General features: G+C 42.3%; 1 protein-coding gene across 14 annotated transcripts in view; it reads left to right on the forward strand.

Annotated features, from left to right (window-relative positions):
* Window positions 1-523: 523 nt before the first annotated feature.
* Window positions 524-13,790, forward strand: part of LOC139262968 (histone-lysine N-methyltransferase, H3 lysine-36 specific-like) — a 281,574-nt gene continuing 268,307 nt past the window's right edge. For 6 of the 14 annotated variants that reach the window (XR_011593007.1, XR_011593008.1, XM_070878371.1 and 3 more), the window contains exon 1: window positions 2,685-3,300. The gene's annotated coding sequence lies outside the window, so the exon portion shown is untranslated. The other 8 variants (XM_070878362.1, XM_070878363.1, XM_070878366.1 and 5 more) reach the window with 8 other exon arrangements.

A 13,790-nucleotide genomic window follows, 5' to 3' on the forward strand; every position in this document is an offset into this window, starting at 1 on the left:
GCAGATTTTTCATGGGGCCACACGTTGGTGCCAATATGTTGGTGAGGAGAACTGCCCTTCGTTTGACAGCGTTCGTTTCTCCTTCCAGCTCGTTGGCCACGAAGTATTGGTCAAGTCGCTCCGCGAAGGTTTCCCAATCATCTCCTTCCAAAAATTTCTCCAGGATGCCCACTGTTCTCTGCATCGTTGGGTTCGTCATCTGTATCTCGTCGCCAGTTGTTATGTATGAATAAAGAGTCTGACTAGATACTGTGAACTCAAAGTAAAGTGTGACCTTAGTCTTTTATTGCAGGTCCCCAGAGTGCCTCTCCAGCCTGTGAGGCCGCCTTAAGTACCAGTATCCCCAAGGGATTGTGGGATCTCTTGGGACTCCAGGGGATGAGCCCTCTGGTGACTACACAAGGTATATACAGGTTTACACATATATAACAAAGAGCATGCAGAAATCAAGCGCAGGCAGCGGAAAGAGCATGCGGCAAATCTGTCCCATCCTCCCCTCAACGACTATCTGTCCCACCTGTGACAGGGACTGTGGCTCTCGTATTGGACTGTTCAGCCACCTAAGGACACATTTTAAGAGTGAAAGTAAGTCTTCAATTCCGAGGGACTGCCTATGATGATGATGATGATGTCAAAGTTTGTTTGATAATTGCTCCTGTGAAGCACCCCGAGGCCGTTTTACTGAGTTAAAGGGGCTATATAAATGCAAGTTGTTGTTGTTGTTTGGCACAGAACTGTATCAATAAACTAATACAAATATATTAAAATAGAGTTGATTGTGCAGAAATGAGGACAAATTGGAATACAACCCGATAATATACGTTGATCTTCACAACCCAAGATTACAATCAGGGATGTTTGACCGAATTTGTGTATTCAGTTTATTAACGAAAAAGTTCGATGACGAAGGAAATGTTGCTGTTGGTATCTCTTTTTCGTCCATTTTGTCAACCAGGGCTAGTCTACTTAGGAAGGCATAAAAAGTATATATCCTGCGACTTAACCAAATAATACGCTGCAACACACTATGATGTTTCACAGAAACGGCTGAATTCCAAACCTCCGTGACTTTTATATATCTCAGGGGCATACCTTACAAATCTGCTACCGAAAAATGTTTATTCTTAAGAAAATAAGATGTGCCTAATACGAGTCGACTGATATTGCCCGTCCTGGCCGAGTACAAAATAACCCAAATTTACACGAGACTCGAAGATTAGGGGCTGTTTGAGAGAGGAAATATTTATTTTACGTGGCATATCTTTAAAATGTAACACGTTTCTTTTGCGCAATCGGCGGCTGTCCTTGATGGGCTTTCTCTATTTTAGTCAAGGAAAGACACCGATATCAAATACACATAAATAAGACACATAGATTATTAATTCGTTTCAAATCTTAGATCTTCAAAAACGAAAATGAGTTTCTGACCCCCAAGAGCTCGCTATTTCTAAAGTGTACCCATGAAATAAATAATGCGTCAAGAGAGTCCATCAAGATTTAGTAATAAAAATGTACATGTTTTGTTCTCATATGCAGTTATTTTATTCTAGCACGGACTATGTGTAAACCAGGAAGAATTGTTTAACTCATCCATTTTGTTTCGTTCAGACCTGAAGTCCTGATTTATAGAGTCCCCGCACTACTCAACCGTACCGCCCAGCCAGTCGAGAACCTAACCCTCGAACTTCTTCAGAGACAAATGAGATTTCATTGCATCCCATCTCAATCTTTGCTATTTCATATATCGTGTTATAACCCGTGGCCACGCACAACCAGGGCATTACATCTTATGTTCTTTCCAAATTCTGAGGAGACCTGACGCCTCAATCGGCACTTTAAGTGTCATTGTGGCTGGATTATTTTGAGTTTAAAGGAGCAGAGTTCAAGCCAAATAAAATGGGCACTGTCCCTCAGGGTGACATTTGTATCCCTCTTGTCGAGGTCTGTTGCATGATTCTGATTCTTCTGCAAAGGGGTAGATTTGCTAGAACCTGCTACAAACAGGAACTGACAAACGTTAGGGTTTTAAAAGGTGTGCGGCCAATGGAAGTCAAAGTTACATGTACGTTTTGAAACGTGATTACGGGAAAATGGAGGCGAAAACAAGTCATGTAAGAGCCCACAATGGCACCCCCTGTTCTAAAAGGGTGATCCTATTTCAAGTATCTTTTTGATTTTTGGACGATGCTGACCTCCATCCACCATGCAACATGATGGCCCAAGATATCAAGCACGAATTAAAATAGTTATTATCGTAGTTGGCTCATTTTTTTAATAAAAATGATCAGGGTCATTTATTTGAAATAAACTGGGTCCTAGTGAAATCTAAGATGGCGGAAGTGACGCAGAATGGCGCGGAGGAGGGGGGAAGTAAGTACCTCAATCTTTAAAAAAAAAACTTATGAATTTTTACATGATATATTTTCATTACACAAGAGCTGTGCCCGAGTTTGGGGAGGGGGGGAAACAGATGCCGTTGTTGGAGGAGGTTGGGAGCAGAGGCTGTGCTTGAGGTGGAAGGTGAGGAACTAGTGGCCGTTGGGCGGCTGCGGCTCGGGCTCGTGGAGGCTCGCGGCGCCGGCTCGCGCCTGTTGTCCGTTGGAGGAGGGAGGAGGGAGGTAGGAGCGCGCGCTGATTGGCTCAGATGGGGCTGTCACCAACAACAAGACAGGTCGGTAAGTGCAGAGAGAAAAAAAGCCAAAGGCAGAGAGAGAAGGAAAATAAGCACGGCCATGCCGAACCCGCACGGTCAATACTGAAAACAAGGCCGGCGGCTGCTGTTGCTGCATAATATTTGCAATGTAAAAAAAAAAGTTTTGGCAAAATAGGTCCGTTTTTGGGGGCAGGGAGAGAGATAAGTAGGGAGTACTGCCCACCAGCCTAGGCCTAGGGCAGCCAGCCAATAGTATTCTGGAGCAGCATGGAAATGCAGGGGTATTGAGGGATTTTTTTGCGGGGGGGCATTGAGCCGTATTTTGGGGTTTGTGGTGGAAAAAGCAAGGAAGTGGTCACGTTTTGTGTCTTGCTGTATTTTTTTTCCTTCTGCTCCATACGTTCTCACTCGTCTTTATTGATAGTGTAAGAGTGCCAGGATAACTGAGGATGAAGGGCAGCCATGTTGCACCAGGAACTTTTCATGCAAAAGCTTAATCCAACTCGGGAGTGATTTTTATATTTTTGGGGAGAGAGGTATAGGCTCTTTAAACAATATATAGTAAAATATCGTTAGTTTAAATGAACTGTCATTGCAAAAGGAAGGAGCACGGGACCCGAAGGCAATCAAGAGGAAGAAAGGTTAAGGTGAGTTGGAGCCCAAGATTGACGTCAGGAGGTTTATTTCCACTATGCACTGTTTATAAATCGAGTTTCAAATCAAGCTGAAATTTGAGAGTTGTCTAATGAATGGGCAGGTAAGACGATGCTGTTTCATTGCAGATCTTATTGGACTCTTCAAGATTGAGATATTAACATTTCTAAAACGTTATCCAAGAGGAGGAGCAAGAGTGGCCATAATGTACAGTGCAACAGAGTTACAGTATTTTAAATGATAGTAAAATTATCTGATGGGATATATTCGATCTTTAATGCATTTAACAATTTTAAGAAATGTCAAGATTTTGCTTTTTGAATTTGTGATGATTCCTTAAATTACATTAAGTTACAACTTGTAAAGTTACAACATGTCTTTGAAAGGCCTACCTAATGTGGATGGAATTTAGAAAGGCTCATAAACGAATAGTTTAATGCATGTTATATTCGGTAAATATATATTTTAAGATTTATTTTCTTCCTTTTAATCCTAAAAGGGCAACCTTTTAGTTGGAATGGAGAGAGGGGGCAAAATTACAATTGGTCCCATACCAATTTTGATGGGAGTTCACTTATGTGGAATGTGGACCGCAAAAGGTAGTGAATACTTGTTTGAATAAATTATGGTCCTTGTGTTGGAGTGGGCATATTGTATTTAAAGCTAAAAATATATAAAGGTATATATCCCACCAGTAAAATGTGACATTTGTTATATAGTTTTATTTGCTAATTGAGAATTTTTCCTTCCAATTATCCTGACATTTCTGTTTTTATGTTCATGTGCTAGGATATGTGAATTCTGACTTGAATATTTGTTAATTGTTAGTGGATTCTACAATGTAAGTGCATTTTTCAATTTTGTGTGAAAAAAATTTAAGAACAGAACAAGTTCTCTTACTTCTCCCCCAATCATCCAAAAATGCATGTGTTCCAAATATATAAAAGGTGGATATATATAATTAGAAATCTCTTGAAAGACTTGACTATGTAAGCAGTACTTTGAAGAAGAATATCTTTGGATGTAGATTTGTGCTATCTAAGTGAATTTATGTTCTACGATGTTTCGTAAATGCCTGCCTAGGGTAGTGTTAAACATATTTCATATAACTGGTTGACTTCCCTTTTAAACTGTTGAACTAGACAAGTTTAACATTCCAAATTATGCTCGTTTCTGTTGCCTATCTTTTCAGGGCTTGGGCTCGGATGATACACGGTCTGGGGATATTAGGATATTGAGTTTTTCAGACACCTGGAGTTAAAATGTAGAGTGTGATCTGTATTTCATAAAAAGTTGGTTGATAATACAATAATCTGCATTTTCCCCAGTGGCTCGGCAAGTTTATCAAGTGTGTAACTGAGCCTTACAGGCAACTAAAGTCTGAGATTCCAGTCTCTTGTCTATGCAGCATTGACTGATCTGACTGAATTAGGATAGCAGCAGGAGTGCCACATTTGGCCTCTGAGCTAGATGGGGAAAATTGGTCTGCCTTTCAATGTGTAAATGCTATTGACCCTTGTTGGAAGCAAACATTTATGAATGTCAGGTGAGGAGAGGAATGGGCTTAATTGTTATGCCCCCACAGTCAAGAAGCTTGATGACACTCAAAAGTTCATATATGAATAATGGTCGTTTTGGTGAAGTACAGAAGGATAACTGGAACTGTACCTCAGTCCATTCCCTTGGGATGGGAGAAGAACAGTAGTTGACCCATTTACATAATAGACGGTACTGCTATTTTGATTTAGTTTTTGAAGGTGTAAAGAAAAGACCATGACACGGTCCAGATGAGGTAACTTTAGAAATGCTAATGTCCTAATATGATTTAGTTGCTCCTGTATGGTTTTAATAGCTCTGGTTGGAGTTTGGTAAGTTATAGGAATACAGGAACATAAGAACAGGAGTAGGCCAATCAGCCCCTCGAGTCTGTACTGCTATTCAATGAGATCATGGCTGATTTGCATTTTCATCTTGGCTCTATATCCTTTTCTATCCTTGCCTAGCAAAAATCTTATCATACAGATTTAAAATTATTATTTGAGTTAGCATCTATTGTTTTTGGTGGGAGAGAGTTCCACACTTGCCACTCTTCGTGTGAAGAAATGTTTAGCTTCTCTCCTGAATGGGCCTGGCTTTGATTTTAAGGTTATTATGCCCCTTGTCCAAGACTCTTCCACTATCTGAGTACATGGACACCATAATCTACCCTATCAGTTTCTTACAAAATCTTAAAAACCTCAACCAAGGGAATACATTTATGTAATCTCTCCTCATAATTTAACCCTTGGAACCCTGGTAACATTCTGGTGAATTTGCTGCACTCCTTCCAGTACTCCCAATGTGGTCTAACCAGGGCTTTGTATAGCTGTAGCAAAACTTCCTCCTCTTTGTTCTAGCCCTCTAGTTAGAAAGGCTACATTTAGTCTTTTTTTGTTTTTTTTGTACATGACTACTGCATTTTAGTGATCTGAGTATATAGACACCATAATCTCATTTGACCTCCTCTGGTCCTAGCTTTTCACCATTTTAAAAAGTACTCCAATCTATCCTTTTTTTGGTCCAAAATGGATGACCTCACACTTGCCTGCGTTGAAATCGGTCTGACACAGTTTTGCCCCCCACTTTATCAATCTCTCCTTGTGTTACCGGCAAACATGGCTGTCTATTGAGTTATCTATGTCATTAATAAATAAAGTGAATAGTTGAGGCCCCAATACAGATCCCTGTGGGGTACCACAAGTTACCTTTTTGTAATTTCTAATGGTTTAGTTAAGTTGTTGGAACTCCTAGATTGTGATGAAATTTATTCCAGACCATCATAATGAAATTTGATAAGATGAGTGAGTGTTGCATGTTTTAATTTTGGTAGAGAAAGTTGAAATGCAAATTGCTATAGGAGAAAACTATGAATAAGTTATGGAAGTGTAATGCATGATAACACTAGGAGGGGAAAAGAAAAGTACAAAGAACAGCCAAAAAGGAATGTTGCAATAAATAATGGAGCTTGCTTATGGTACCCAGTTAAAATAAAATACACCTATTAAATCAAATCTGCAAAATTAAAATATAACTGAAAATGTAATGCAATGAGGCATATATATGCGCACATTTCTGAGAAAGCTTCTTGGATTGATGTGCGAAGCCTCCTCATCTTCCTGTTCTTGCCTATATGGCACTCTATCTGTGTTGATCTTGCTATGCTTTGATTGTAATGGATCATAAAAGAGAATTGTCCATCTGTAATGAAATAGAGAAGAGAATCACTAATTTAAAAATTGATGCAGGGAGCAAAATAAAGCAACAACACACTTGCATTTGTATAGCGCGTTAACCTAGTTTCCTACATTACAACAGTGACTACACTTCAAAAGTACTTCATTGCCTGTAAAGCGCTTTGGGACGTTCGGTGACCATGAAAGGCGTGATATAAATGCAAGTCTGTTTTTTTTTTAGTAAAATATCCCAAGGCGCTTCACAGGAGTGTAAGCAAACAAAATTGAACATCAAGCCACATAAGGAGATATTAAGACAGATGACTAAAAGCTTAAAAGTTTATGGAAGGAATTCCAGAGCTTGGGGCCTAGGCAGCTGAAGGCATGGCCACAATGATTAAAATCGGGGATACAGGCAAGAGGCCAAAATTGGAGGAGTGCAGAGATCTCAAAGGCTTGTATGGCTGGAGGAGGCTTATAGAGATGGGGAAGTGTGGCCATGGCGGGATTTTAAAACGAGGATGAGAATTTTAAAATTGAGGCATTGCTGGATCGGGAGTCAATGTAGGTCAGTGAGCACAGACATGGTGCGAGCTTGGATATGGGCAGCACAGTTTTGGGTGAGCTCAAGTTTATTTAGGGTGGGAAATGGGCGGCTGATCAGGAGAGCATTGGAATAGTCAAGTCTAGAAGTAATAGGCCTGGATGTTGTTTGTAGCTGTAGATGAGCTGACACAGGGGCAGAGACGGGTGATGTTACGGAGATGGAAGTAGGCGGTCTTGGTGATGGAGCAGATATGTGGTTGGAAGTTCACAACCGTCCTATTTGTCTGGGAGATGAACGATCTGGTTCAGCCTCAGGCAGTTGCTGGGGCGATGGTTGGAGTCGGCTAGGCAACGGAGTTCGTGGTGGGGACCGAAGACAATGGCTTCAGTCTTCCCAATATTTAGATGGGGGAAATTTCTGCTCATCCAGTATTGGATGTCGGACAAGCAGGGTGGCAAATCAGAGACAGGAAGGGGTTGAGAGAGGTGGTGGTGAGGTAGAACTGGGTTTCTTCAGCGTACATTCGTAACCTGACGTTTTTTTGCCAAGGGGCAACATGTAGATGAGAAATGGAAGCAGGCCACGGATAGATCCGTTGGGGACTCCAGAGGTAATGGTGCGGTACGGGAAGAGAAGCCATCGCAGGTGATTCTCTAGCTACGACTGGATAGATAAGAATGGAACCAGGCGAGGGCAGCCCCACCCAGTTGAACGACAAAGGAGGGTGATGTGGTGAAAGGCTGCCGGAAGGATGAGGAGGGTTAGTTTACTACGGTCGCAGTCACATAGGATGTCATTTGTGATTTTTGATAAAGGCTGTTTCAGTAATGTGGCGGGGGCAAAGCATTTATTTGTAGATGCAGTTGACTTACTTTCATATTCAATTACGCTGGGAAGAAATTGTTTTGCTAAGACATTTGTCTGTTAGCTGCTATTCCAAGATATTTGGGAGATCACTTTTCTCAATTGGTCAGTGGACTTTGCGGTGGTACTGAGCACTGCAGTCTGGGAATTCTCCAGATCTGATCCCTGGTCTTTGCTGAGTTAGCTAGAGCAGTGTGGAGATGCTATAATTGTGTTCCTGACTTAGTCAAGGGAAATGTTAGAGTTGTGATTCTGTATGGCTGTCAGTCACTCCTGCTGGGAATACATGCGTGAACATTAGATAAGACAGTATCACACAGATGTGATGGCTTCCACGGTAGACTAGTCTGTTAACATCATTGTTTATATATGTGCTACCAGACAGCTGTGAGATATTATGAAATCATATAGAAGCAGCAGTTACTGCCTTCTGATTATGAGTAAGTGGAGTAAATCGGAGGAAAAACTGCAGGGGGAGTAAAAACTGGGCTATCTAAAAAACAGTTTGCAAAGTGGGTGCTTTTTCACTTGTAGTTTTTTGATTTGTAATGTTGAGACTTGAGTCCAAAATGACCCAATACATTAAGTTACTTCATGTCTATAGCACTTAATACTTCCAGTAACTTGTATATTAAAACACAAAAATTGGATACAATATTTATTTTTGTGGGTAATGCAAAATACAAGCCTGGTATTTGGTAATTTGTGACTTTTTAACCTATTTTTAAAGGATGACTTTTTCTTCTCTGCTAAACTCTTCCCTTTCCTCTTGTAGGTATTGATTCTTTGCTGAAGTAAGGTTTGTGGTGAGAGGTGCCCTCTAGACTCATAGAATGGTTACAGCACGGAAGAAGGCCATTTGGCTCGTCGAACCCGTACCAACTCTCAGCTAGTCCCACTCTCTGGCCCTTTCCCTATAGCCCTGGAAATGTATTGCCTTCAGATACTTATCCAACTCCCCTCTGAAAGATAGGGCTCAAGTTTCGGCACGAGTTGCTCCTATTTTTTTGGAGCAACTAGTTAGAATGGAGTATCTTAGAAATTGCAATTCTCGGCATTTAGTTTGCTCCAATTCTAGTGAGTTAGAATAGTTTCATTTTAGAACAGTTTTTTTTTCCAAAAGGGGGCGTGTTCAGCCACTTGCGCTTGTTTTGCAAGTTTAGTCAGCGAAAACTTACTCCAAACTAACAGAATGGAGTAGGTGTAGATTTTTGTACGCTCAGAAAAACCCTGCCTACACTTTATAAATTAGGCGGGGGCGGGGGGAAGTTAGATGGAAGTTAGGCGATTTTACAAAGCATTAAACACTTCACTTTTAACCATAAAGATGCATAGAAACCATCATAATTTTTAAATAACAATAAATGAACATTAAATCAAGTAATAAAAATTAGAAGTCCTACCTTGCCGACTGGAGCACGCACCGGAATTGGCGTATTTTGTACCTAGACGCTTATTAATTTAGGTGTTTATTAATTTGGTGCTTCCAGATTGCAAGATTCCACTTTTAGAATTCCAACCAGTCCGGAATAAAAGCAGGGCGTTTCTCCTAGTTTAGGCACGCTCCCCGCGGATGCAGTCTTGAAGTGTCATCTCCTTACTTTGAACATTCTCTGACAACCACAGATTTCGGCAAAGACGTGGATCCCGAGTCCAGCTCAGAGTCGTCCGTGGCCTGAGCGCACATCTTCTGAACGGAGCACAGACTGACTCCGAACATGGGCTTGTGTAACTCCCGACCACAGCAAGTGAGTGGGCTCTCCCTCCAACTTACTTCCCATCGGGTGATTTGCCAGTCGGTCTGTCAATGAAACCAGCGATTTCCCTCCCAGATATCTCAGGCAGACGTTGTTTTCTGGGCTCCCAGATAATCGGATCATCCCAGCGATAATGAAACACTAGCATGAAGTTCAAATGTATGTACTTGAATATATGCTCTCCATAAATTGAAAATTCTGAGTTGATGTTATTTCTAGATAGTTAAAATGTTGGGTGTGGGTGTTTCTAGGAAGCCTGAGTCCCAATAACTCAGCACATCTTCAATGCTCGGAGAGCCCATTCGGCCAGGGCTAGGGGCGCATGTGCAGAGGTCCCGGCATTGTTTTCAGCGCCGGGACCTGCCCCCCCCCCCCCCCTCCAATCCTTGTGCTGCGCTACGCCGAGGCCGAAGACGTCCTGACGAGCTTGGAGAATTACAAAGTAACTTTTTTCGGCGCCCTTTTTATTCTAGAAAGTCGGCGCATCTCATGGAGGTGCGCCGTTTTTACAGGGCCGGAAACTTGGGCCCATAAAATTGAGTCTGCCCCCATCACCCTTTCAGGCAGCGCATTCCAGATTTTAATCAGTTGCTGTGCAAGTTTTTTCCTACGTTGCCCTTGGTTCTTTTGCTAATCACCTTAAATCTGTGTCCTCTGGTTCGTGCCCCTTCTGCCAATGGGAACAGTTTCTCTCTATCTACTCTGTCCAGACCCTCATGATTTTGCACACCTCTATCAAATCTTCTCTACTCCAAGGAGAGCAACCCCAGGCTATCAACATTACTGAAGTCTCTCATCCTGGAATCATTCTTGTAAATCTTTTCTGCACCTTCTCTAAGGCCTTCGCATTCCTCCTAAAGCCCTCAATTTTGGCCGAGCCCGATTTTCGGCGGAGTTGCGACGCTTATCTGCGTCCTGAGGTTCGCTGAAAAATTTTGTTGCCACTTTGGCCGCTGTCCGGCCTCTTCACTGCAGTCGCGCAGCATGGCCAGTCGAGTTGGGGGTGGAGCCAGCGTTTTGCGCCGAAAACTGTGCCGGGATATCTGCACATGTGCAGTGGAGTCCACTGGTGATGTCCGTGCATGAGCAGTAGCGCTGCGAGTCTGCAACAACAGTAGGCCTCTCTCACTTTCAGTGTGGGGCGATGGGCTCCTTCAGGTAAAGTTCTCTGCATTTATTCTGCCTCCTTTGGGCTAGGGGCGGGCAGGAGAACTGATCTAAATCACCGGCAGGCAGGAGCACTGTCAGTTCTCCTGCCCGTCCCTAGCCCTGGCTGAGTGGCCTCCATGCTGTACTCAAAGAAAAACCAAAGGAAACCCTTTGAGCATGGCTCCTCACTGAGAGTGTGGGACTGCTGAGTTTACCCTATAGTTTTATGACAGAGTATCATGGTGAATTTGTTTGTGCATTAATAAAGGCTGAGGAATGGAATATCTTTTTCCTTTTATGGAGCTGGTTGCACTTGCTACCGTCAGGTTGAGCACAAGTTTTTTGCAGTGTCACGTTTCTATTTTTACGTAGCCTATCACTCAAGGTTTTGTTTGCAAGGTTTGGTGATTTGTTAGGCTTGGTGATTTAGGTGCAAGTCCTCTCTGCTTTTCTCCCCTATCCCAGGCCGAATGGCCTCCGTTGTACCTACCTGTGCCGATTTTCTTTAACTCTGCAAGGGTTTTCTGAAGTGGCCACATACGCTGGCCTAAGTATAAATGAGTGACTATTAGCTGGCCAAGGTTGCCTAAATGGGCAGAACTGGCGTAGATGGCTGGTAATGCCCCCTTTTGAGAAAAAAAAACGAACCTAAAAAAATCGTAATTAACTCAGTTACACTGTGCAAATTGATTGGGGAAAATTTGGTTTTTAAAGTTACGCCAGAAAAACCAAGTTACTCCAAAAAAACTGGAGCAACTCCTGGCCAAAATTGAGCCCACAGTGTGGTGTCCAGAATTGGACACACTACTCCAGTTGAGGTCAAACCAATGTTTTATACAGGTTCATCATCATTTTCACACTTTTGTACTCTCTACCTCTATTTATGAAGCCCAGGATCCCGTAAGCCCTTTCAACTGCTTTCTCAACCTGCCCTGTCACCTTCAACCATTTATGCATACTTATCCCCAGGTCTCTCTCTCCGTACCATTTAGTTTATATGTCCTCTCCTCATTCTTTCTACCAAAATGCATCACATCACACTTTTCTGCATTAAATTTCATCTGGCACGTGTCCGCCCATTTCACTAGCCTGTCTATCTCTTCCTGAAGTCTATCGCTCTCCTCACTGTTCACTATACTTCCAAGTTTTGTGTCATCTGCAAATTTTGAAATTGTGCCCTTTACACCCAGGTCCAAGTCATTAATATATATCATTAATATACATCAAGAAAAGCAGTGGTCCTGGAACCGACCCCTGGGGAACACCACAGTATACCGTCCTCCAGTCTGAAAAACAACCGTTCACCACTATTCTGTTTCCTGCCACTTAGCCAATTTCATATCCAGGCTGCCACTGTCCCCTTTATTCCATGGGTTTCAATTTTGCTAGCAAGCCTATTATGTGGCATTTTGTCGAATGTTTTCTGGAAATCCATGTGCCATCAAAAAAATACTGCCTAGCTCAAATGGCCATTTTTTGTTTGTGTGCAGGCTATTTGGGGGCAGGAGGGACATCACAGTCTAATCTGATCCTCCTTCCAACCCATATCAATATATGCTTCTCTAACCTGGGGCGGCCATGGTCTGGTCTCGCTTCTCACTGGATTGAACTCACCAAGCCTATAGTTTTTATTTCTTTAAAATGATTACATTCGTAGTACAAGTACTAGTTGTAACAGCGATTGATGTGATGTTACCAAGTGCTTAGGCCTTTGTTGGTTTAATTATGTGTAAGTTAGGCTACAGCTTTTAAAACATTAGGGTTTGGGGAACTTAAATTAGCAACTAGTGACCCTCCAACCTTGGTGTTGAGGAGGTAAGTGGGGTGTCTATGGGATCAAGGTGAGGATGTAAGTTCGTAATGAAGTCCGTGTCCTGTGGCAGAATTGGTAATTTGATTCTTGAATTAGTCAGGTCATCAGTAAGATAGAAGGAAATAATTTGCATTTACATAGCATCTTTCACAATCGCAACTTGCACTTATATAGCACCTTTAACATAGTAAAGTGTCCCAAGGCACCTCATGGGTGCCTTTTCAAACAGAATTTGACACTGAGCCACATAAGGAGATATTGGGACAGGTGACCCAAAGCTTGGTCAAAGAGGTAGCTTTTAAGGAACATCTTAAAGGAGGAGAGCGAAGTACAGAAATGGAGTGGTTTGGCGAGGGAATTCCAGAGCTAGGCAGCTGAAGGCACGGCTACCAATGGTGGGGTGAAGGAAATCAGGAATGCGCAATAGATCAGAATTGGAAGAGCGCAGAGATCATGAAGTGGGGGTTGTAGGGCTGGAGGAGGTTATAGTGGGGCGAGGCCATGGAGAAATTTAAATTTGAGGCATTGCCGGACCAGCAGTCAATGTAGATCAGCAAGCATGGGTGAACGGAATTTGGTGCGAGTTAGGATACGGGTAGCAGAATATTGGTTGAGCTCAAGTTTACGTAGGTGACCACCAATGTTCCCTCCTTTTAAAGAGCTGTACGGGCCATTCAAAATACCGGGTATGCGCATTTTTTTTAAAATTGAAAAGCTTCTGAGAGAGTTCTCTGGAGCAATGCACAGCTTACAGTAAACTTTGGTGACAACCTCAGGATGTCCCAAAGCACGATGTAGTCAATTACACTACATAGTAGCTTTGAAGTGTAGTCACTATTACAATTTAGGAAAACACGGCATCCAATTTGTACACGGGAAGGTCCCGCAAACACCAGTGAGATAAATGAACGGGTAATCTTTTTTAGTGACATTGGTTGAAGATTAAATATTGGCTGGCGCACTGCTTTTCTTTGAAATGTGCTGTGGGGTCTTTTATGCCAAGCCAAAAGGTAGATGGGGAATAAAAACAGAAAAAGCTGGAATTATTCAGCAGGTCTGGCAGCATCTGTGTAGAGAGAAACAGAGTTAACGTTTTAGGTCGATGACCTTTCGTCAGGGTAGATGGGTGCTCACTTTAACT

The sequence above is a fragment of the Pristiophorus japonicus genome, chromosome 4 (assembly GCF_044704955.1).
Source record: "Pristiophorus japonicus isolate sPriJap1 chromosome 4, sPriJap1.hap1, whole genome shotgun sequence".
In the NCBI taxonomy this organism is placed as follows: domain Eukaryota; kingdom Metazoa; phylum Chordata; class Chondrichthyes; family Pristiophoridae; genus Pristiophorus; species Pristiophorus japonicus.